This window comes from Bos taurus, chromosome 24 (assembly GCF_002263795.3).
Source record: "Bos taurus isolate L1 Dominette 01449 registration number 42190680 breed Hereford chromosome 24, ARS-UCD2.0, whole genome shotgun sequence".
Lineage (NCBI taxonomy): Eukaryota > Metazoa > Chordata > Mammalia > Artiodactyla > Bovidae > Bos > Bos taurus.
In genome coordinates, this window is record NC_037351.1 from 13795074 (window position 1) to 13816266 (window position 21193).

Here is a 21193-nt window from a genome sequence, read left to right on the forward strand (position 1 = left end):
GAAAGAATTCTAGGAATGTGAAAGGAGTTTCAGTAAATGAATAGAAAGTTCTTGGCTTTTCTCAACCAAGAGGCAGAAGGAAGGGCTTGATGAGCATTATTTATAGATCCTGGGAATAGCTGCAAGAAGGAGAGAATGGAAGCCCACTCCCCAGCAGGATGTTTACCTTACTGTAGAATCACAGGCCTCCCAGCAGCTGGGGACCCAAGTGAGACACAGAAAGAGCCTTCTAGGAAGAGATTGAGTCGGGAACATATGTGGACACAGAGATTAGACCTGCTTGCAATCCTGGAGGACTCTGGTGTAGGGATACCAGAGCAGCCCAGAATGACAGTGAGAGGGCAGCAGGCGGCATCAGAAAAGTGTTGGGCCTGACAGGTACGTGAGAGTTTCCTCCTGCCAAGTGCAAGGCTGAGAGGATGACCAAGTGAGAGGCACGTGAGACTTGATGAGATCCTGTCCAAGAGGGCTGGATGCCTGTTTGGGCAGGACTTCTTAGAGAGATAAAGGTTAGAAAGGAGTTGCCAAGGGTCATCCAGAGATTGTGGCTATTGTGCTAGGAAACTGCCCTGCAGAAATCCCCATGTTGGACCTGGGCTGGTGGCACTGGGCAGCAAACCCTTTGAACAACCTACAAGGTGCCTCCCATAGCATTTGGACACCTGCTGCCACCGCGGGCAGGGATGCCAGCCTTACAGACTGTCAGCCGTGTGGTTGTTGCCTCATCTTTGCGGTGTCTAATGCCTGACCTTACCTCTCCTGGCCCCGCCTCCAACTCTGGAGGAAGACGAAGCAGAATAGGGAAGGTGATGAACAAAGAATGGATCAGACTGCCTTCCATCCTGGTCACCAAGACACAAGTTAAACACACTTTGAGTGAATAAGAGAAGTTTTAAATTAAAAGAGACCTTAGAGTTTGGAAAAGGACAAAATTAGGCTTTTAAATGTTCAAAAACGACTTTATATTGTCAAAAGAAAGTAAAAGGAATTGAATAGTTATGGAAACTGCCAGAGATGTCATCAAGAGGCAAAGAATAGAAATTCTGAAGGAAACAGTAAGATAATAACAAAGTTGTTTCCTGTTTATATTCTACAAAGTTCACCCAAGTAAAAAAATTGTTTTATTAGTTAAATATATGTGTGTAAAAGGTATGCATGTGTATATATGTATATATATGTATGTATATATATATATGTAAAAAGGAGATATACGTATGAATGTAAACATATGTATCTTTTTAGTCTGTAGCTTTTTGAGGAAAGAAGCTCATTTATTATTTTTACACCTTCAGCCTCTGGCACACTGTTTATGGTGAGATGCAGTGAAGGGCGACCTGGGTGGATACAAACATACTTTTCCTGGTACATCCACAAGTGTCACGCTGTCAGACACAGCAACCTTGGGACCACACCTTGTTCTCTTGTCCCACAGGTCACTTCCAATCAATACTGTGAACCTAGGTGGAATCCTAAGAAGGCCTGGAGTCATTTCATCCTCTCAACTCTACTAGTCTTCCAAAGGCCCACCGAGAGATGAGGTGATAAATCCTATGACCAGGGACACACTCATATGTAACTGACTCCCTTTGTCTAAGGATTTCCACTCGTCAGTTATGTCCAAATGACAAATGTGCTCAATATGAAAATGGAAACTACTAAGAACTCTTTTACAAAAATGACTTCTCTGCACAAATAGGCTTGTGTGATATCAGCAGCAAATGAAATTTCTACAGTAGAACTTGAAGGTAAAGTGGGCAGAGAAGAGGAAGCTGCTTTGGAGTATTTTCCGGAATAGACTAATTAAAGGTATTGTTCACGTCATCTGTTGCTATGCAGCACGTTACTCCAAATGCAGTAGCTTTATCTGGCTCATATTTTGTGAGTCAGGAGTTTAGCAGAGGCTGGACTGTTGACTTGAGCTCTGAACCAAGTAGCATCAACTGGGGCAGCTGAGGAAGAAGGATTCACATCCAATATCTTTGCTTACTGCTCTGAGGCCTGGACAGGATGGCTGGCAGTTGGTTCTTGCAGATGGTTGGGAGCCTAGCTATGGCTGCTGGCCAGAGAGCTGACACTTGGTCTCTCTGTGTTGTTTGATCTTCTCCCAGCAGGTTCCAGAGAAAGCGTCTCAACAGTGAGTGTACCAGAAGGCATAGGCACATGCTGCAAGGCTTCTTATAACTAATCTCAGAAGACCCAGTATGTCATTTCTGCCTCATTCTTTGGGCCAAGCAAAGCAAGTCAGTAGGTGAACAGAATTAGACTCCATCTCTCAATGACAAGAATAACAAAGAATGGCCATTTTAATCTACTACAGAATGAAAGTGTTAGGTGCTCAATCACGTCTGACTCTTTTTGTGACCCCATGGACTGTAGCCCTCCAGGATCCTCTGTCCCTGGAATTCTCCAAGCAAGGACACTGGAGTGGGTAGCCATTCCCTTCTCCAGGAGATCTTCCCAACCCAGGGATAGAAGCCAGGTCTCCCACATTGCAGGTAGATTCTTTGCTGTCTGAACCATCAGAGAAGTATGTTGAGAAGTATTACACATGAAGGAGGGACACCCCACTCCCTGCTTCAGCTAGTCCTTCCTTCACTTCATCTTTATGTAAACATGGTCCAGAATGGACATGATAATGAAATAAAAGCCAGCCTTCTGTATGTCCAGAGTCAACTAACTGTTAACACCTTGAGCAAGTCAATTAACCTCTCTTTGCATGTCAGAAAGATGAGATTTCCCAGGTTTCAGTCAAGTCATGGGTCACATGCTTGTGGAGCAGGCAAGCCAAACCCAGCCCACAAGTTCGCTCAGTGTGAACACTATTAACACACATATACATACATTTATACCCAGCCATATAGGTACATGGCAACCCACTTCAATATTCTTACCCAGAGAATCCCCATGGACAGAGGAGCCTGGCAAGCTGTAGTCCATAGGGTCACAAAGAGTTGGACACGACTGAAATGACTTGGGACACATATAGCTATGTATGTTCACATATACATATACACATATGAAGGCAATATTTACTTAATTGCAACATTTAAAAACTAAATGATGTCTTTTAAAATTCAGAAAATCTAGCAACACTGTATATGCTTTCTAGCATGGCAAAAACTACCTGGCATTGATGGTCACCTTCAGTCTTTGGGGGGGGCATGGGCCATCACTCTTGTGTTCCTACATCACTCATGCATATCTCAGGCCAGGGTTAGATAGAAAGTAGAGTTTGCTTCTTAACCACATGGTATAATGGTTAAAAGCACACAGATGCTGGCTTTGATGGCGTGTATTCAAATCCTAGCTTTGGCATTTATAAGCTACATGACTTTAGGGAAATTATTTAACTTTTTCTTGCCTTAGTTTCATCATCTGCCTAATAAAAATAAAAATAGTGACCTTCCTAACAAGTCTTTCTGAGGCTTAAGTGAATTTATACACATTAAAACTTATATGCAGAGTACATCATGAGAAACGCTGGGCTGGAAGAAGCACAAGCTGGAATCAAGATTGCCAGGAGAAATATCAATAACCTCAGATATGCAGATCACACCACCCTTATGGTAGAAGGTGAAGAGGAACTAAAAAGCCTCTTGATGAAAGTGAAAGAGGAGAGTGAAAAAGTTGGCTTAAAGCTCAACATTCAGAAAATGAAAATCATGGCATCTGGTCCTATCACTTCATGGGAAATAGATGGGGAAACAGTGGAAACAGTGTCAGACTTTGTTTTTTGGGGGCTCCAAAATCACTGCAGATGGTGATTGCAGCCATGAAATTAAAAGACGCTTACTCCTTGGAAGAAAAGTTATGACCAACCTAGATAGCATATTGAAAAGCAGAGACATTACTTTGCCAACAAAGGTCCGTCTAGTCAAGGCTATTGTTTTTCCTATGGTCATGTATGGATGTGAGAGTTGGACTGTGAAGAAGGCTGAGTGCCGAAGAATTGATGCTTTTGAACTGTGGTGTTGGAAAAGACTCTTGAGAGTCCCTTGGACTGCATTGAGATCCAACTAGTCCATTCTGAAGGAGATCAGCCCTGGGATTTCTTTGGAAGGAATGATGCTAAAGCTGAAACTCCAGTACTTTGGCCACCTCACGTGAAGAGCTGACTCATTGGAAAAGACTCTGATGCTGGGAGGGATTGGGGGCAGGAGAAGAAGGGGACGACAGAGGATGAGATGGCTGGATGGCATCACTGACTCGATGGACGTGAGTCTGGGTGAACTCCGGGAGTTGGTGATGGACAGGGAGGCCTGGAGTGCTGTGATTCATGGGGTCGCAAAGAGTCGGACATGACTGAGCGACTGAACTGAACTGAACTGAATACATAATTAATATAATATGATAATTATATATGTAGAACAGCACTTAGGACATATTATTATCACTTGCACAATATTATAGTAAGAATCAGATGAAAAGATTAATGTAAAATTACTTTGAAAATGTATAGGCATCATACACAAGTACTAGATTATTATATTTTTATTATGTGTAGTACAAAAGACTTCTGATAGATGATTTTCTAGCATTCTCTAGAATACATCCACTATAAGAAACTTACCTCCATTTGTAATAATCTTATAATTCATTTCATAATAATTTTATTTTTAGACAGTTCTTTCTTAAATTAAGCCTACACAAAAATTGCTATAACATATCTCCACATAACTAAATTTTGTCACTCCTGTGAACTGCTGTAGGGCTTATTTCCTGTACCTTGATTTCAGCACTGACTTCTTATTTTCTTTTATTGTTGTTCAATCGCTAAGTCATGTCCGAGGCTTTGCCACTCCATAAGGCTCCTCTGTTCTCCACTATGTCCTGAAGTTTTCTCAAATTCATGTTCACTGAATCAGTGATGCTATCCAACCATGTCATCCTTGCCATCCCCTTCTACTTTTGTCTTCAGTTTTTTTCAGCATCTGAGTTTTTTCCCAATGAGCCAGCTTTTCACATCAGGTGCTTCAACTTCAGCATCAGTGAATATTCTGGGTTGATTTCCTTTAGGGTTGACTGGTTTGCTCTCCCTACAGTCCAAGGGACTCTCAAGAGTCTTCTTCAGCACCACAATTTGAAAGCATTAATTTTTCAGTGCTCAGCCTTCTTTATGGTCCAACTCTCACATCTGTGTGTGACTACTAGAAAAACCATAGATTTGACTATATGGACCTTTGTCATTGGCAAAGTGATGCCTCATATGCTGTTGAGGTTTGTCATCCCTTTCCTTCTATGGAGCAAGCGTCTTTTAATTTCATGGCTGAGGTCACTGCCTGCAGTGATTTTGGAGCCCAAGAAAATTAACTTTGTCACTTCTTCCACTTTTTCCCCTTCTATGTGCCAGGAAGTCATGGGACTAGATGCCATGATCTGATTTTTCTGAATGCTGAGTTTCAAGCCAGCTTTTTCACTCCCCTCTTTCCCCCTCAAGAGGCTCTTTAGTTCCTCTTTGCTTTCTACCATTAAGTGGTTCATCTGCATATCTGAGTTTGTTGATATTTCTCCCAGAGATCTTGATTTCAGCCTGTGATTCATCTAGCCCAGCATTTTGCATGAAGTTAAACAAGCAGTGTGACAACATACAACCCTGCCATACTCATATCTCAATTTTGAACCAGTCAGTTTTTCTATGCCCGGTTCCAATTATTGCTTCTTGACCCACATACAGGTTTCTCAAGAGATAGGTGAAGTGGTCTGGTAGTCCAATCTCTTTAAGAATTTTCCACAGTTTATTGTGATCCACACAGTCAAAGGCTTTAGTGTAGTCAGTGAAGCAGAAGTTGATGTTTTTCTGGAACTCCCTTTCTTTCTCTGTGATCCAACAAATATTGGCAATTTGATCTCTGGTTCCTCTGCCTCTTCAAAACCCAACTTGTACATCCAAAAGTTATTTTCTTACTAAACTATTAATAGTTTATTTTCTTCAAACGTACATCATGTGTCATACATGATGCCAGGGACCAAAAACGTAACATTGACTAGCACCCTCCCAGTTCCACCCAAGCTTATAGACCGTGTACCTGCCAATATGTACTATAGGATGCCACACACATGAACTGTTCTGTTCTTTCTTGCGTAAAAGTAATGTCACCTTTTACATCTCCCATTTAATAATTGCTTCATAAATCTATGTCAATCAGTTTTAGAAGGATTCTGTGCAATAAACTACGATTACAATTTTAGAGATGAGAAAACTGAGGTCTGTGCAGTGTTCTCTCCACACCATCCATCTGATCTTTCATCTCCAGGCCTAGAGAGAGGGTTGAGTCCCAGAGTACACTTGGAAAATCAATCAAAAGATGAATAAACCAGACCTGGGCCAGCAAGGAGCTGAAGTTGTTCTGGCCAACACTGTTACCAAAGCGAAGTAGTTAGTTCTGTTCAAAGACAATGGAGCCTGTTAGAAAACAATGCATCTAGATTGGAAGAGTGTGAGAACAGAGGGCTCCAAAAGCAGCATGTCCAGGAAAATAGGGAAATTATGAGCTGTCTGACATCTGATTCTAATAAAGCTTGTACTAAGAAGCCATACAAGTATATGAAGAATTAGTAATAGATATATAGAAAACCTGTAAAAAATAGACCAAATGTTTAATTGAGGCAATTATTAAATCTGGAAAAAGAAGAACGGAAACCTAACTCATTCATAATATATAGCTCAAAAGTAAAGGGCACTTAGTGGTAATGAGTTAACTAAATATAGTTACATAACTATTACATATTGGGAGAATGAGAGGAACAGATGAGAGTTGTGGAAGAATGCTAAACCTTTGCTATGGTTACAAAATAGTAATGACTGAAACAGGTAAGTCAAGAGATATCAGTATTGGCATATAATTTAGGATTATGTATATAAAGGCCAGAAGAACAACTGAAAGAGTTGAAAAAGGCTGCCTTTGGGGATCACGATTGAAGGGCAAAGAGATAAGGATGAGAGATAAGCCCTTTAGAAGTGCATTGACTTTTTAACTTTACGTACATTTTACTTTACACAATAGCCAAATGATAGAAATAGCCTCAAGAACCCACTGATGGATGAATGGATACACGAAATGTTGTATATACGTACACTGAAACATTATCCAACCTTTAAAAGAAACTATTTTCTCTGGCCATGTGGCATGCAGGATTTTATCCTGCTGAGAGATTGAACCCATGCACCCTGCTGGTGCCCTCTGGAACAGAAGCATGGAGTCTTATCACTGAACCACCAGGGAATTCCCTTTAAAAGAAAAGAAATTCTGACACATTTTACAACATGAATAAATTGTGAGGGCATTAAGCTAAGTGAAATAAGCCAGTCACAAAAAGGCAAATACTACATGGTTCCATTTATAAGATCTACATAGAGTAACTCATAGTAAAATTCATAGGAATAGAAAGTAGGAGGTGGTTTCCAGGAGCTGTGGGGGGAAGAAGAATGTGGAATTGTTGTTTAATGGGTACAGAGTTTCAGTTTTGCAAGATGAAGAGAGTTCTGGAGATTGGTTGCCCAACATGTGAATGTACTTAGTGTTAACAAACTGTATACTTTAAAACAGTTAAGATGGTAAGGTTATCTGTAATTTATCACAATGAAAGTTTTAATTGTGCTGTGCTTAATTGCTCAGTTGTAGCCAACTCTTTGCAACCCTATGGACTGTAGCCCGTCAGGCTCCTCTGTTTGTGGGACTCCCCAGGCAAGAATACAGGAGTGGGTTGCCGTGCCCTCTTCCAGGGGATCTTCTCAACTCAAGGATTGAACCCAAGTCTCCCACATTTCAGGCAGATTCTTTGCCATCTGATCCATCAAGGAAGCCCAAGAATACTGGAGTTGGTAGCCTATCCCTTCTCCAGGGGATCTTTCTGACCCAGGAATCAAACCAGGGTTTCCTGCATTGCAGGCAGATTCTTTATCAGCTGAGCTACCAGAGAAGTTCTTTTAAAAATTAAACAACAAAGACAATATTACCTGGTGGTGGAGTCATAACCAGGTGATATACAAATACCAATCAATATGGCACAAGAAATGGAATAATCAAAATGGACACAAACAGTTAAAAGTAAAAAATTTAGCAACTAGCTATGTGCTACTCCATGATATTAAAACCCAAGGTTTGATCTTTTTATCTATTTTACTGTCTCATACTATGAGTATATAACTTTGCAGGAATTGAGCCTATAGTACAAGTTAGGAGATCCAAGCATGATGTAGCAGAAAGAGCACTGAAACCACCCACCCCCCTCCTTTTTTTGCACCCTGCTAAAAAAATTTTTTTAAAAAGACTGTTCAAAAGAGATCGTAAATATGAAAGTATACTGTCATTTCTATTATAATCTGTAAAATAAGGACTTCTAGCAAAATTATACTTTTCCATGACTAAGACAGTATCTAGTTATGATTTAGAGTTTTCCTTAGGGCTCCTGAAATCACCCCATTTCCAAAGTGAACACATTATCTTCAAAGGTTCCTCTTACTGCAATTTATTTATTGCAACAAGCTAGGAATTGTGTTGCAAAGGAGAAATCAAAAGTACTTCATCAACAGTTGAAGGTGCCACCTAAAGTCACCCTGAGCACAAAGGGATAGAGACTGTCCTTGACTTTTCATCAACACCTGGTCACTCTGGGTGGACAGTCTACTTGACACCTGTACTTTCAGAAACTTTTTGTAAGTATAACTGATATTAGAGGCCTAAACCCTCTAAAGAATAATTTAAGATATTCCTTGGGCTAACTTACATACTCAAAAACTCAAAACCTTGGAAACTAGAAATATGACCATTGATAAACTCCTTGACATTAGCCTTGGTTACAGTTTTTTGGACTTGACACCAAAAAGAAAGAAAACAAAAGCAAAATAAACAACTAGGATGACATAAAACTATAAAGCTCTGCACAACAAAGAAACCCACCAATGAAACAAAAAGGCAACCAGCAGAATAGGAATTGCAAATCATATATCTGATAAGTGGACAATATCCAAAATACATAGAGAATTCACACAACTCAATAGTAAAAATATCTGATTAAAAAATAGGCAGAGGATCTGAATAAATAATTTTTCCAAAGAAGACACACAGATAATCAACTGGTACCTGAGAGGATGTTCAACACCATTAATCATCAGGGAAACATAAACCAAAACTACACAGAGACATGACTTCATACCTATTCGAATGGCTATTATCAAAAGAAAAGAGACAAGTGTTGGTGAGGATGTGGGAAAAAATGAACTCTTGTGCACTGTTGATAAGAATGCAACCATTATGGAAACCATTATGAAGGTTCCTCAAAAAATTAAAAATAGAACTATTATTTGACCGAGCAGCTCCCCTTCTGAGCATTTATTTCAGTATTGAAAAGATATATGCATAATCATGTTCATTGCAGCATTATTTACAATATAGAAACAACTTAAATATCTATTAACAGATGAGTGTATAAAGAAAATTTGGTATAGATAGATTCAGATATATATAATGGAATATTATTAAGCCATATAAATGTGGAAATTGTCATTTGTGACAACGTGGATGGACCTTGAGGGAATATGCTGAGTGAAAAAAATCAGTCAGAGAAAGACATTTGTCCATATGATCTCACGTATATGTGGAATCCAAAATAAAGAAGCAAAGCTCATAGATACAAAAAACAGACTGTTAGTTGCCACTGACAGGAGTAGAGAGTGGGCCAGATGGATGAAGGGAGTCAAAAGATGCAAACTTGCAGTTACAAAATAAATGTCATGGGGACACATTGTACAGGATGGCGATTATAGTTAATAATACTGTATTATGTATTTGAAAGTTAAGAAAAAAAATTCTCATCACAAGAAAAAAATCCTCTGGCTGCATACGGAGGTGGATATATGCTAGATCTGTTGTGCTAATCATTTTGCAATGTATACAAATGTTGAATCATTACATTGTACACCTGAAAGTAACATAATGTTGTATGCCAATTATACCTCAATTTTTTAAGGAAAGACACCCTCCAAAAAGAGGATGACCACTGAGATGTTTTCCAGCCTGCTCCAGGTTGTTCAGACGGGATGCAATCCCCTTACTTTCCAAATTACTCAACAAAGTTAGAATCAACCCTTAGGATTTTCCCCAATAAGCTCTCAAGGTTGTCAACAACTGAATTTACACTCTAAAGAAATAAACCTTAAAAAGTAAACAAACAACAAGAAGGTGGGCACTATATCTCGAGCCCTCTAATGCATAAATCAGAAAAACAATAGTCCCTAGAACAGTTAGTTTCAGCAGGATACGGCACTGTAAGGCATGCATAGGCTGAAGAAATTTGTAAAGAGAGGTCATCAAAATTTGGAGGTGAGGACTACAGAGACAGACCTTTGAAATTCACTCTTTCAGAATTATAAATTGGAAAGATCACAGTCCTGGGGAGTCCAAATCTTGGATTTAGTGGTTCTTGCATATTAACTAGCTGGGTGGGCCCAATGCAGCCTTTTTTTTTTTTTTTTTTTTCTTTTTTTTGTAAACCTCAGCAGTTGCATCTGTAAAATAAAATCTGTGGTTAAAGTTGTCTCTCAGTACCCTTTTAGCTCTAACGTTCTTTGACTCAGTAAATCTATTCCCCTGAAGAGTCTAAGAGTTTTATTACTAGGTAAACTTGGTGACAACTTCTTAGCCACTGCTCAGTAAAGGGAAGAACAGGAGTGGGAGGTGAGGCCAATTGGTTCAGAAAGTACTCTGTCAGTATTTTAGGGCATGGGAGAGACTGTCATCGATATCATGAATATTGTTTGGTGACTATATACACACTTTTGGGATTGAGGTGACTAACAGACTGATATCCAATTAAAGGGACAGGAGAGAAGACAATCTACCAAAATCACTGGGACATTGGGAAGAAGGAGGGATTGGAGAAGCTAACAGACTGCAAGCCTTCTGAAATGAAGAATATTCAAAAGAGCCAAGTCATTCATTCATTTCTTCATTCGTTCTTCCAACAGGTATTTATTTGGTCTTTCCATGTGAAAATAATTTAAAACAAGGCAAAAAATGTTTCTTTAAATTGGCTTTATAATTTAAAATACAGTTTTATTTTACAAGTTTCATCCAATATCAACTCTATGGGATATAAATTCCTCCTTAAGACAACAGCAAAGCTCAGAGAGGTCGAGTTTAACAAATATCACAGAGCTAATTCACTGAAAAATCAGAATCAAATTTAAGTTCTCTCATTCCTGCTTTTATGTTCCTCCTGTTACATCACAAATATGACTATCCTATTCCTGCAATTTCCTATCTTTGCCCTAACAAGTGGATGGTCTTGGGCCCAATATGTCAATACCCTTCTTGGGGCTGAGGATGGGCCCCCCCATAATATCTCTCAATGACATATTGATTATTTTGCATCTAAGTTATTTAAGAAACAGCCAATGCAAGACAGACACTCTGACCCTCCTCTCAGTCTCCCTGAAAGCAGAAAATAAATCTCCACTGTGAAAGGTATATTTCCTGAGTCTGGATTTAAAAAGAAACCTTTATATATCAGAACAGGGAATTCAAGTTGAGACACCTGTATGAACAAAACACATTACTTTTTAGATTTACCATCTCTTGCCCAGCATTTCTCGTGATGTATTCTGCATATAAGTTAAATAAGCAAGGTGACAATATACAGCCTTGATGTACTCCTTTTCCTATTTGGAACCAGTCTGTTGTTCCATGTCCAGTTCTAACTGTTTCTTCCTGACCTGCATACAGATTTCTCAAGAAGCAGGTCAGGTGGTCTGGTATTCCCATCTCTTTCAGAATTGTTCACAATTTATTGTGATCCACACAGTCAAAAGCTTTGGTATAGTCAATAAAGCAGAAACAGATGTTTTTCTGTAACTCTCTTGCTTTTTCGATGATCCAGCAGATGTTGGCAATTTGATCTCTGGTTTCTCTGCCTTTTCTAAATTCAGCTTGAACATCTGGAAGTTCTCAGGTCACATATTGTTGAAGATTGGTTTGGAGAATTTTGAGCACTACTCTGCTAGCATGTGAGATGAGTGCAGTTGTGCAGTAGTTTGAGCATTCTTTGGCATTGCCTTTCTTAGGGATTGGAATGAAGACCAACCTTTTCCAGTCCTGTGGCCACTGCTGAGTTTTCCAAATTTGCTGGCATATTGAGTGCAGCACTTTCAAAGCATCATCTTTCAGGATTTGAAATAGCTCAACTGGAATCCATCCCCTCCACTAGCTTTGTTCATAGTGATGCTTCCTAAGGCCCACTTGACTTTGCATTCCAGGATGTCTGGCTCTAGGTGAGTGGTCACACCATCGTGATCATCTGGGTCATGAAGATCTTTTTTGTACAGTTCTTCTGTGTATTATTGCCACCTCTTCTTAACATCTTCTGCTTCTGTTAGATCCATACCATTCTATTAGGTCCATAAAGATGGGCTTTATTGAGCCCATCTTTGCATGAAATGTTCCCTTGGTATCTCTAATTTTCTTGAAGAGATCTCTAGTCTTTCCCGTTCTATTGTTTTCCTCTACTTCTGTGCATTGATCACTGAGGGAGGCTTTCTTATCTCTCCTTGCTATTCCTTGGAACTCTGCATTCAAATGGATATATCTTTCCTTTTCTCCTTTGCTCTTGGTTTCTCTTCTTTTCACAGCTATTTGTAAGGCCTCCTCAGACAACCATTTTGCTTTTTTGCATTTCTTTTTCTTGGGGATGATCTTGCTCCCTGTCTCCTGTACACTGTCACAAACCTCCATCCATAGTTCATCAGCACAAGCTGGAATCAAGACCGCCGGGAGAAATATCAATAACCTCAGATATGCAGATGACACCACCCTTATGACAGAAAGTGAAGAAGAACTAAAGAGCCTCTTGATGAAAGTGAAAGAGGAGAGTGAAAAAGTTGGTTTAAAGCTCAACATTCAGAAAACTAAAGTCATGTCATCTGGTGCATCATTTTATGGCAAATAGATGGGGAAACAGTGGAAACAGTGGCTGACTTTATTTTTCTGGGCTCCAAAATCACTGCAGATAGTGATTGCAGCCATGAAATTAAAAGACGCTTACTCCTTGGGAGGAAAGTTATGACCAACCTAGACAGCTTGTTAAAAAGCAGAGACAGGTTCAATGCACGATACTGGATGCTTGGGGCTAGTGCACTGGGACGACCCAGAGGGATGGTATGGGGAGGCAGGAGGGAGGAGGGTTCAGGATGGGGAGCACATGTATACCTGTGATGGATTCATTTTGATATTTGGCAAAACTAATACAATTATGTAAAGTTTAAAAATAAAATAAAATTTAAAAAAAAAAAAAAGCAGAGACATGACTTTGCCAACAAAGGTCCATCTAGAAAAGGCTATGGTTTTTCCAGTGGTCATGTATGGATGTGAAAGCTGAACTATAAAGAAAGCTGAGCACCAAAGGATTGATGCTTTTGAGCTGTGGTGTTGGAGAAGACTCTTGAGAGTCCCTTGGACTGCAAGGAGATCCAACCAGTCCATCCTAAAGGAACCCAGTTCTGAATGTTCATTAGAAGGATTGATGTTGAACCTGAAACTCCAATACTTTGGCCACCTGATAGAAAGAACTGACTCATATGAAAAAAAAAACAAAAAACAAAAAAACCCAGATGTTGGGAAAGATTGAAGGCAGGAGGAAAAAGGGATGACAGAGGATGAGATGGTTGGATGGCATCACCGACTCAATGGGCATGAGTTTGAGTAAACTCCAGGAGTTGATGATGGACAGGGAGGTCTGGCGTGCTACAGTCCATGAGGCCATAAAGAGTCGGACAGGACTGAACAACTGAACTGAACTGATCTCGTGCCCAAACTCTGTTTAGATGTTTCATTGATTGAATACTTCAAATATGTTTCTTTTTCCTGTGACTCCCTCACAAATTTAATATTTATTTGTCCAAAAAGTATAAAAGCTGCCAGTGTTGGACTCTTTTTAAAAAAAATAAAGGATAATTGCTTTACAATATTGTGTTGGTTTCTGCCATACAACGACATGGATCAGCCATAAATATACATGTGTCCCGTCCCTCTTGGGTCTCCCTCCCACTACCCTCCCCCATCCCACTCTCTAGGTCATCACAGAAGGCTGGATTGGGCTCCCTGTATTATACAGCAGCTTCCCACTAGTTATCTATTTTACACATCGTAGTGTATATATGTCAACTGGACTTGGAACAACAGGCTCAAAACTGGGAAAGGAGTACAAGAAGACTATGTACTTCACCCTGTTTATTTAACTTCTTTGCAGAGTACATTATGTGAAATATCAGGTTGGATGAATCACAAGATTGGAATCAAGATTGTCAGGAAAAATATCAACAACCTCAGATATGTAGATGATGCCATTCTAACGGTAGCAAGTGAAGAGGCAGTAAAGAGCCTCTTGATGAGGGTGAAAGAGGAAAATGAAAAAGCTGGCTTGAAACTCAACATTCATGAAACTGAGATCATGGCATCTAGTGCCATCACTTCATGGCAAATAGATGGGGAAAAAGTGAAAGCAGGGACTGATCTTATTTTCTTAGGCTCCAAAACCAGTGCAGATGATGATTGTAACCATGAAATTAAAAGACATTTGCTCCTTGGAAGGAAAGCTATGAAAAACCTAGAAAGCATAGTGAAAAGCAGAGACCTCACTTTGCTAACCAAGGTGCGTATAGTCAAAGTTATGGTTTTTCCAGGAGTCATGTATGGATGTGACATTTGTACCATAAAGAAGACTGAGCACAGAGGAATTCATTCCTTTGTAGTGCTGGAGAAGACTCTTGAGAGTCCTTTGGACAGCAAAGAGATCAAACCAGTCACTCTTAAAGGAAATCAACCCTAAATATTCATTGAAAGGACTGATGCTAAAGCCATAGCTCCTATACCTTGCCCAGTTGATGCAAAAACTGAGTCATTGGAAAAGACCCTGATGCTGGGAAAAATTGAAGGCAAAAGGAAAATGGGGTGGCACAGAATGACATGGTTAAATAGCATCACTGACTCAATGAATATGAATTTGAGCAAACTCTGAGAAATAATGGAGAACAGAGGAGTCTGGTGTTCTACAGTCCATGAGGTCACAAAAAGTTGGACTCAGCTTAGCGACCAAACAACAAGTGTATGTATGTCAATGCGGCTATCTCAATTCTCCCTACCCCTCCTTCCCACACTGTGTCCACAGTCTGTTCTCTGTCTGTATCTCTATTCCTGTCCTACAAGCAGGTTCATCAGTACCATTTTTCCACATTCCATGCTGCTAAGTCGCTTCAGTCGTGTCCAACTCTGAGACCCCATAGACGGCAGCCCACCAGGCCGCGCCGTCCCTGGGATTCTCCAGGCAAGAACACTGGAGTGGGTTGCCATTTCCTTCTCCAATGCATGAAAGTGAAAACTGAAAGTGAAGTCGCTCAGTCGTGTCCGACTCTTAGCGACCCCATGGACTGCAGCCTACCAGGCTCCTCCGTCCATGGGGTTTTCCAGGCAAGAGTACTGGAGTGGGGTGCCATTGCCTTCTCTACATTCTATATATATGCATTAATATATGATATTTGTTTTTCTCTTTCTGACTTACTTCATTCTGTGTAACAAGCTCTAGCTTCATCCACCTCAGTTCAACTGACTCACATTTGTTCCTTTTATGGCTGAGTAATATTCCATTGTTTATATGTACCATATCTTCTTTATCCATTCATCTGTCAACACATACAGCAACTATGGAGAACAACATGGAAATTCCTTAAAAAACTAGGAATAAAACTACCAAATCACCCACTACTGGATATATACCCTGAGAAAACCACAATTCAAAAAGATATATGTACTCCAATGCTCATTGCAGCCCTATTTACAATAGCCAGGATATGGAAGCTACATAGATGGCCACTTTTGGGTCCAATTTCTAGGAAACCATTGTGTGCAAGAAATATTTTTTTTTATTTTTCTCCTGTTAATCTGCCTTGTGTTGATTTTATTAGTCTAGCCACATGAACTCAAGAGAATTAAAGAGGGAAGTTTCCCACTCCTTTTTTCTTCATTTGGCTACATGAGAACAAAGAACTGAAAATAAAAGTCCTATAAGAGTTTAATTTTGTCAAATAGGAAGGAGAAATGTGCATTTTCTTCCCAAGAGGTAACACATTGGTATTCCTAAACTACAAATATGCTGAACGTGGACTCTGAAACTGGCTTTATATGAACTTATCTGGACCTCAAGCCTCATCTGCCTAACAGGTGACAGTATCTGTGCAAATCCAGTGTAGAGCTTCTTTTCTAGTATCAAATAAAGTGGAATACATAGACATCTATTAAAAATAAGAAGTGAAGCTATAACTGTGGTGTGGTTCTTATGCGTATTAAATGTGTGGCTTGGAGAATAGATAATAGCCAGTTCTGGCTTGACTTCAGGCTTGGAGATCCAACAAATTCAGAGACGAGGGATTGGACACAAAGGAGCAAAGTCCATAAGCAGCTCAATGCTTAGAAAATAAGGAACAGTTGGTCTTACAGCTTGGCTGGGCGGGAGTGTTGGCACAGATCCTCAGATTATCATTCTCTGACTGGTGAATCAAGTGGGCCTCACCAGGGGCTGGACATTAGCTTCCTTCTGGTTAGAGAGAAGCAGCGGAGGTTGCGACCATCTGCTCTGTTCAGGATGTCAATATACCTCTTGCAGATTTTCTTGCAAAAGCACAGCCAAGCCAGGCCCTTGGCAGAATCACAAAGCAAAACACTTCTGTTTCCACAACTTCTTCACTCTCCCCTTTCCCTCAAGTCAAGGTGCCACTCCAGCGGCCCCAGCAGCTCACACTCCTGACCCTTGTAGCCCTCAAAGCCAGTATGTGGAGACAGCACCCTGCATGGTCCAGACATCTCTGCTCCTCACCCCCAAATTCACTGAAAGTGAACCATGTCTTTCTTGTCTTCCTCTCAGCAAGTTGCCACTTGGAAATCAGAGCAGATAAGTAGCTCACAGAAGAGCTTATAAAAGATGACAAAAGTTAAAAGCAACCCCTCTCAAGAATACTAGCATGTTAATAATAGGCTTTTAAATAATTCAGTTCAGTTCAGTTCAGTTGCTCAGTCGTGTATGACTCTTTGCAACCCCATGGACTGCAGCACGCCAGGCCTCCCTGTCCATCACCATCTCCCGGAGTTTACTCAAACTCATGTCCATCAAGTCAGTGATGTCCTACAACCATCTCATCCTCTGTCATCCCCTTCTCCTCCTGCCTTCAATCTTTCCCAACATCAGAGTCTTTTCAAATGAGTCAGCTCTTCACACCAGGTGGCCAAAGTATTGGGGAATTAAATAATGCCCCCCACCGAAAAAAAAAAAAAAATAATGAATGCCAAATGGATTATCACCAAAAAAAGCAATGGCATTACAGGGTGGATATCTTGAAGCTAAGTAGTGGAAGAATTCTATTTACTCACCATCAGAAACATGGCATTTCTTGATCCTGATAAAGTTCTCCTCAAAAAGCAGAATCATTACACAATAACCAAAAAACAAATATGAAGCACATGACAAAGCATTAGCTTTCTCAATTACAAATGATGACTAGACAGAGGTTGTACTTATCTGTTATTGTCTTTTTTTAATTAAAAAATAAGCAGAATGGTCTCTGGAAACGTCAAACGGGTGGTGAAATGTTAGTTAAGACAAGTGGCTCTATGACTGATGTCTGTAGGGGGCTCAGCGTAACACATGTAACAACTCTGAATGATTTGTTCATACTGGGGATCCCCAAAGCCTGGAGCCTTTAAATATCTTTCTTTTATTTTTCCTTACTCTTGTTTCAGTTGTATTTCTGATACAATTAAAATAGTGCTTTACTTAATATCTGCACGTTTTCACTGCAATTATTAAAATATATCAAAGTTTAAAAGGTCCTTAGAGGGAATTCTCTGGTGGTCCAGTTATTAGGACTCCACACTTCCACTGCAATGGGGCAGTCTCTGGTCAAGGATCCTGCAAGCCATGTAGCACGGCCAAAAACAAACAAACAAACAAAACAGCCTTTAGAGTTCATCTAGCCCTCTCTGCACATGATAATAACGTGAGGAACTCAATTTTGGTACCTATGTTTGCACCTCAGTCTTGTCCAATTAAATCGGAATCTTTATATGTATACATCCGCTTTCATTTTTAACTCCCCAGGCTATTCTGATGAGTGCTTTGTGCCAGTACTGGCACAAAGACAGAAATATACATAAATGGAACAAAATAGAAAGCCCAGAGATAAATCCACACACCTATGGACACCTTAACTTTGACAAAGGAGGCAAGACTATACAATGGATTAAAGACAATCTCTTTAACAAGTGGTGCTGGGAAAACTGGTCAACCACTTGTAAAAGAATTAAACCATAACACTTCCTAACACCATACACAAAAATAAACTCAAAATGGATTAAAGATCTAAACGTAAGACCAGAAACTATAAAACTCCTAGAGGAAAACAGGCAAAACACTCACCGACATAAATCACAGCAGGATCCTCTATGACCCACCTCCCAGAATATTGAAAATAAAAGCAAAAATAAACAAATGGGACCTAATTAAAATTAAAAGCTTCTGCACAACAAGGGAAACTCTAAGCAAGGTGAAAAGACAGCCTTCAGAATGGGAGAAAATAATAGCAAACGAAGCAACTGTCAAAGAATTAATCTCAAAAATATACAAGCAACTCCTGCAGCTCAATTCCAGAAAAATAAATGACCCAATCAAAAAGTGGGCCAAAGAACTAAACAGATATTTCTCCAAAGAAGACATACAGATGACTAACAAACACATGAAAAGATGCTCAACATCACTCATCAGAGAAATTCAAATCAAAACCACAACGAGGTACCATTTCACGCCAGTCAGAATGGCTGCGATCCAAAAGTCTATAAGCAATAAATGCTGGAGAGGGTGTGGAGAAAACGGAACCCTCTTACACTGTTGGTGGGAATGCAAACTAGTACAGCCCTATGGAGAACAGTGTGGAGATCCCTTAAAAAACTGGAAATAGGACTGCCATATGACCCAGCAATCCCACTGCTAGGCATAGACACTGAAGAAACCAGAAGTGAAAGATGTGTACCCCACATGTACCCCAATGTTCATTGCAGTACTGTTTATAATAGCCAGGACATGGAAGCAACCTAGATGTCCATCAGCAGACAAATGGATAAGAAAGCTGTCAATGGAATATTACTCATCCATTAAAAAGAATACATTTTAATCAGTTCTAATGAGGTGGATGAACTTGGAGCCTATTATACAGAGTGAAGTAAGCCAGAAGGAAAAACACCAATACAGTATACTAACGCATATATATGAAATTTAGAAAGATGGTAATGATAACCCTGTATGCGAGATAGCAAAAGAGACGCAATTGCATAGATCAGTCTTTTGGACTCTGTGGGAGAGGGCGAGGGTGGGATTATTTGGGAGAATGGCATTGAAACATGTATATTATCGTTTGTGAAACAAATTGCTAGTCCAGGTTCGATGCATGAAACAGGATGCTTGGGGCTGGTGCACTGGGATGACCCAAACGGATGGGACGGGAAGAGACGTGGGAGGGGGGTTCAGGATGGGGAACACATGTACACCCGTGGCGGATTCATGTCAATGTATGGCAAAACCAATACAATACTGTAAAGTAATTAGCCTCCAATTAAAATAAATAAATTAAAAATTTTTTAAAAAGAACCACCGGTCTTTTTCAAATTCTCATTTTGAACGTGTGGGAACTTAAATTCAAACATAGGAAGTGACTGGTCTCAAATCCAAATCACCATACTTGTAATCCAAAGCCTATTTTTAAAAGTATAATATGTCATCTTACCAAACACAGCTTTCATACCTAAATAAAAATCCTTTGTTCTTTAAGAAGCATAAGTTACTCTATCTCTCCTAGCCCTGGACTTATTTATCAAAACAAAAATGAGTCACCACTCTCTGAAACAAGACCCAAGTACACGACAGACAGTGCATTACTCCATCAGCACAAGTCACTACTCCATCGTGCCTTCTAATGGGAATCCAGTCCTCCCCTAACAGCAGTCAGCTGCTTAGCACAGGAGAGGAAATAGTGAGGGATTCCAGACTGAGTTATGCCATCACTGAGATAGCAAAAGAAGATTGTTAGTTTCACTGCAAGCTGTTCTGACACACAGTGGCCATTATTTTCCTATAACTTGACGTAAAAGATGCATCTTCTTTGCTCTCAGGAAGTAATGATTTCTACAACTCAACGTACAGTTAATACGTAGATTACTCAGGTTTGTATCTCCTGAAAAGCCACACTGAGTCCTCTCTCCACAGGCATTTCATCATCATTAAACAATTTATCTTTTAAAGTGGGCTTTATCTTTTATCTTTTAAAATATTGGTAGAAGAAAGCAGAATTCAACTCATATCATTGCAACTAAGTAAAATTAATAGAAAAAAACTATGACTTAACGATGACCATGTCTAGGCTATGGGGATTGAGATCTAAGACAACATGGCCAGGGCTAAAGCGAAGGAGATTATAACCAAAAGTCTAGGCAAGATGAGTGATGAAATGATGGACAATGGTCTGAGGACACAGGCTAAACTCGGGCCAATTAGTTCAAGGCAAAGGGGAACAGGTATAATAGGCAGAACGTTGAAGGACTGAGAGGATCAGGAAAAGGTTAAATTCCTAGAAAAGAGACCCATGTTATAAAGCAATGCAGTTTAAGTTACCAGTACAATGACAATTCTATGAAAAAAAAAAAATTTAAGGATGGAGTAGAAAACATTGTCAGAGAAGGCAATGGCACCCCACTCCAGTACTCTTGCCTGGAAAATCCCACGGACAGAGGAGCCTGGTAGGCTGCAGTCCATGGGGTTGCTAAGGGTCGGACACGACTGAGGGACTTCACTTTCAGTTTTCACTTTCCTGCATTGGAGAAGGAAATGGCAACCCACTCCAGTGTTCTTGCCTGGAGAATCCCAGGGACGGGTGAGCCTGGTGGGCTGCCGTCTATGGGGTTGCACAGAGTCAGACATGACTGAAGCAACTTAGCAGCAGCCGCAGAAGACATTGTAAAATGTGATTCAATACCAAGAACTTCTGATTTTTTTCACTAACAAGTTTTGTGACTTTTGACAAGATATTTCACATTTCCAGGCTACAGTAATATGATAACAAGTGTGGTCTAGATCAGTCAACATACATTTACTGAATATCTTGAGT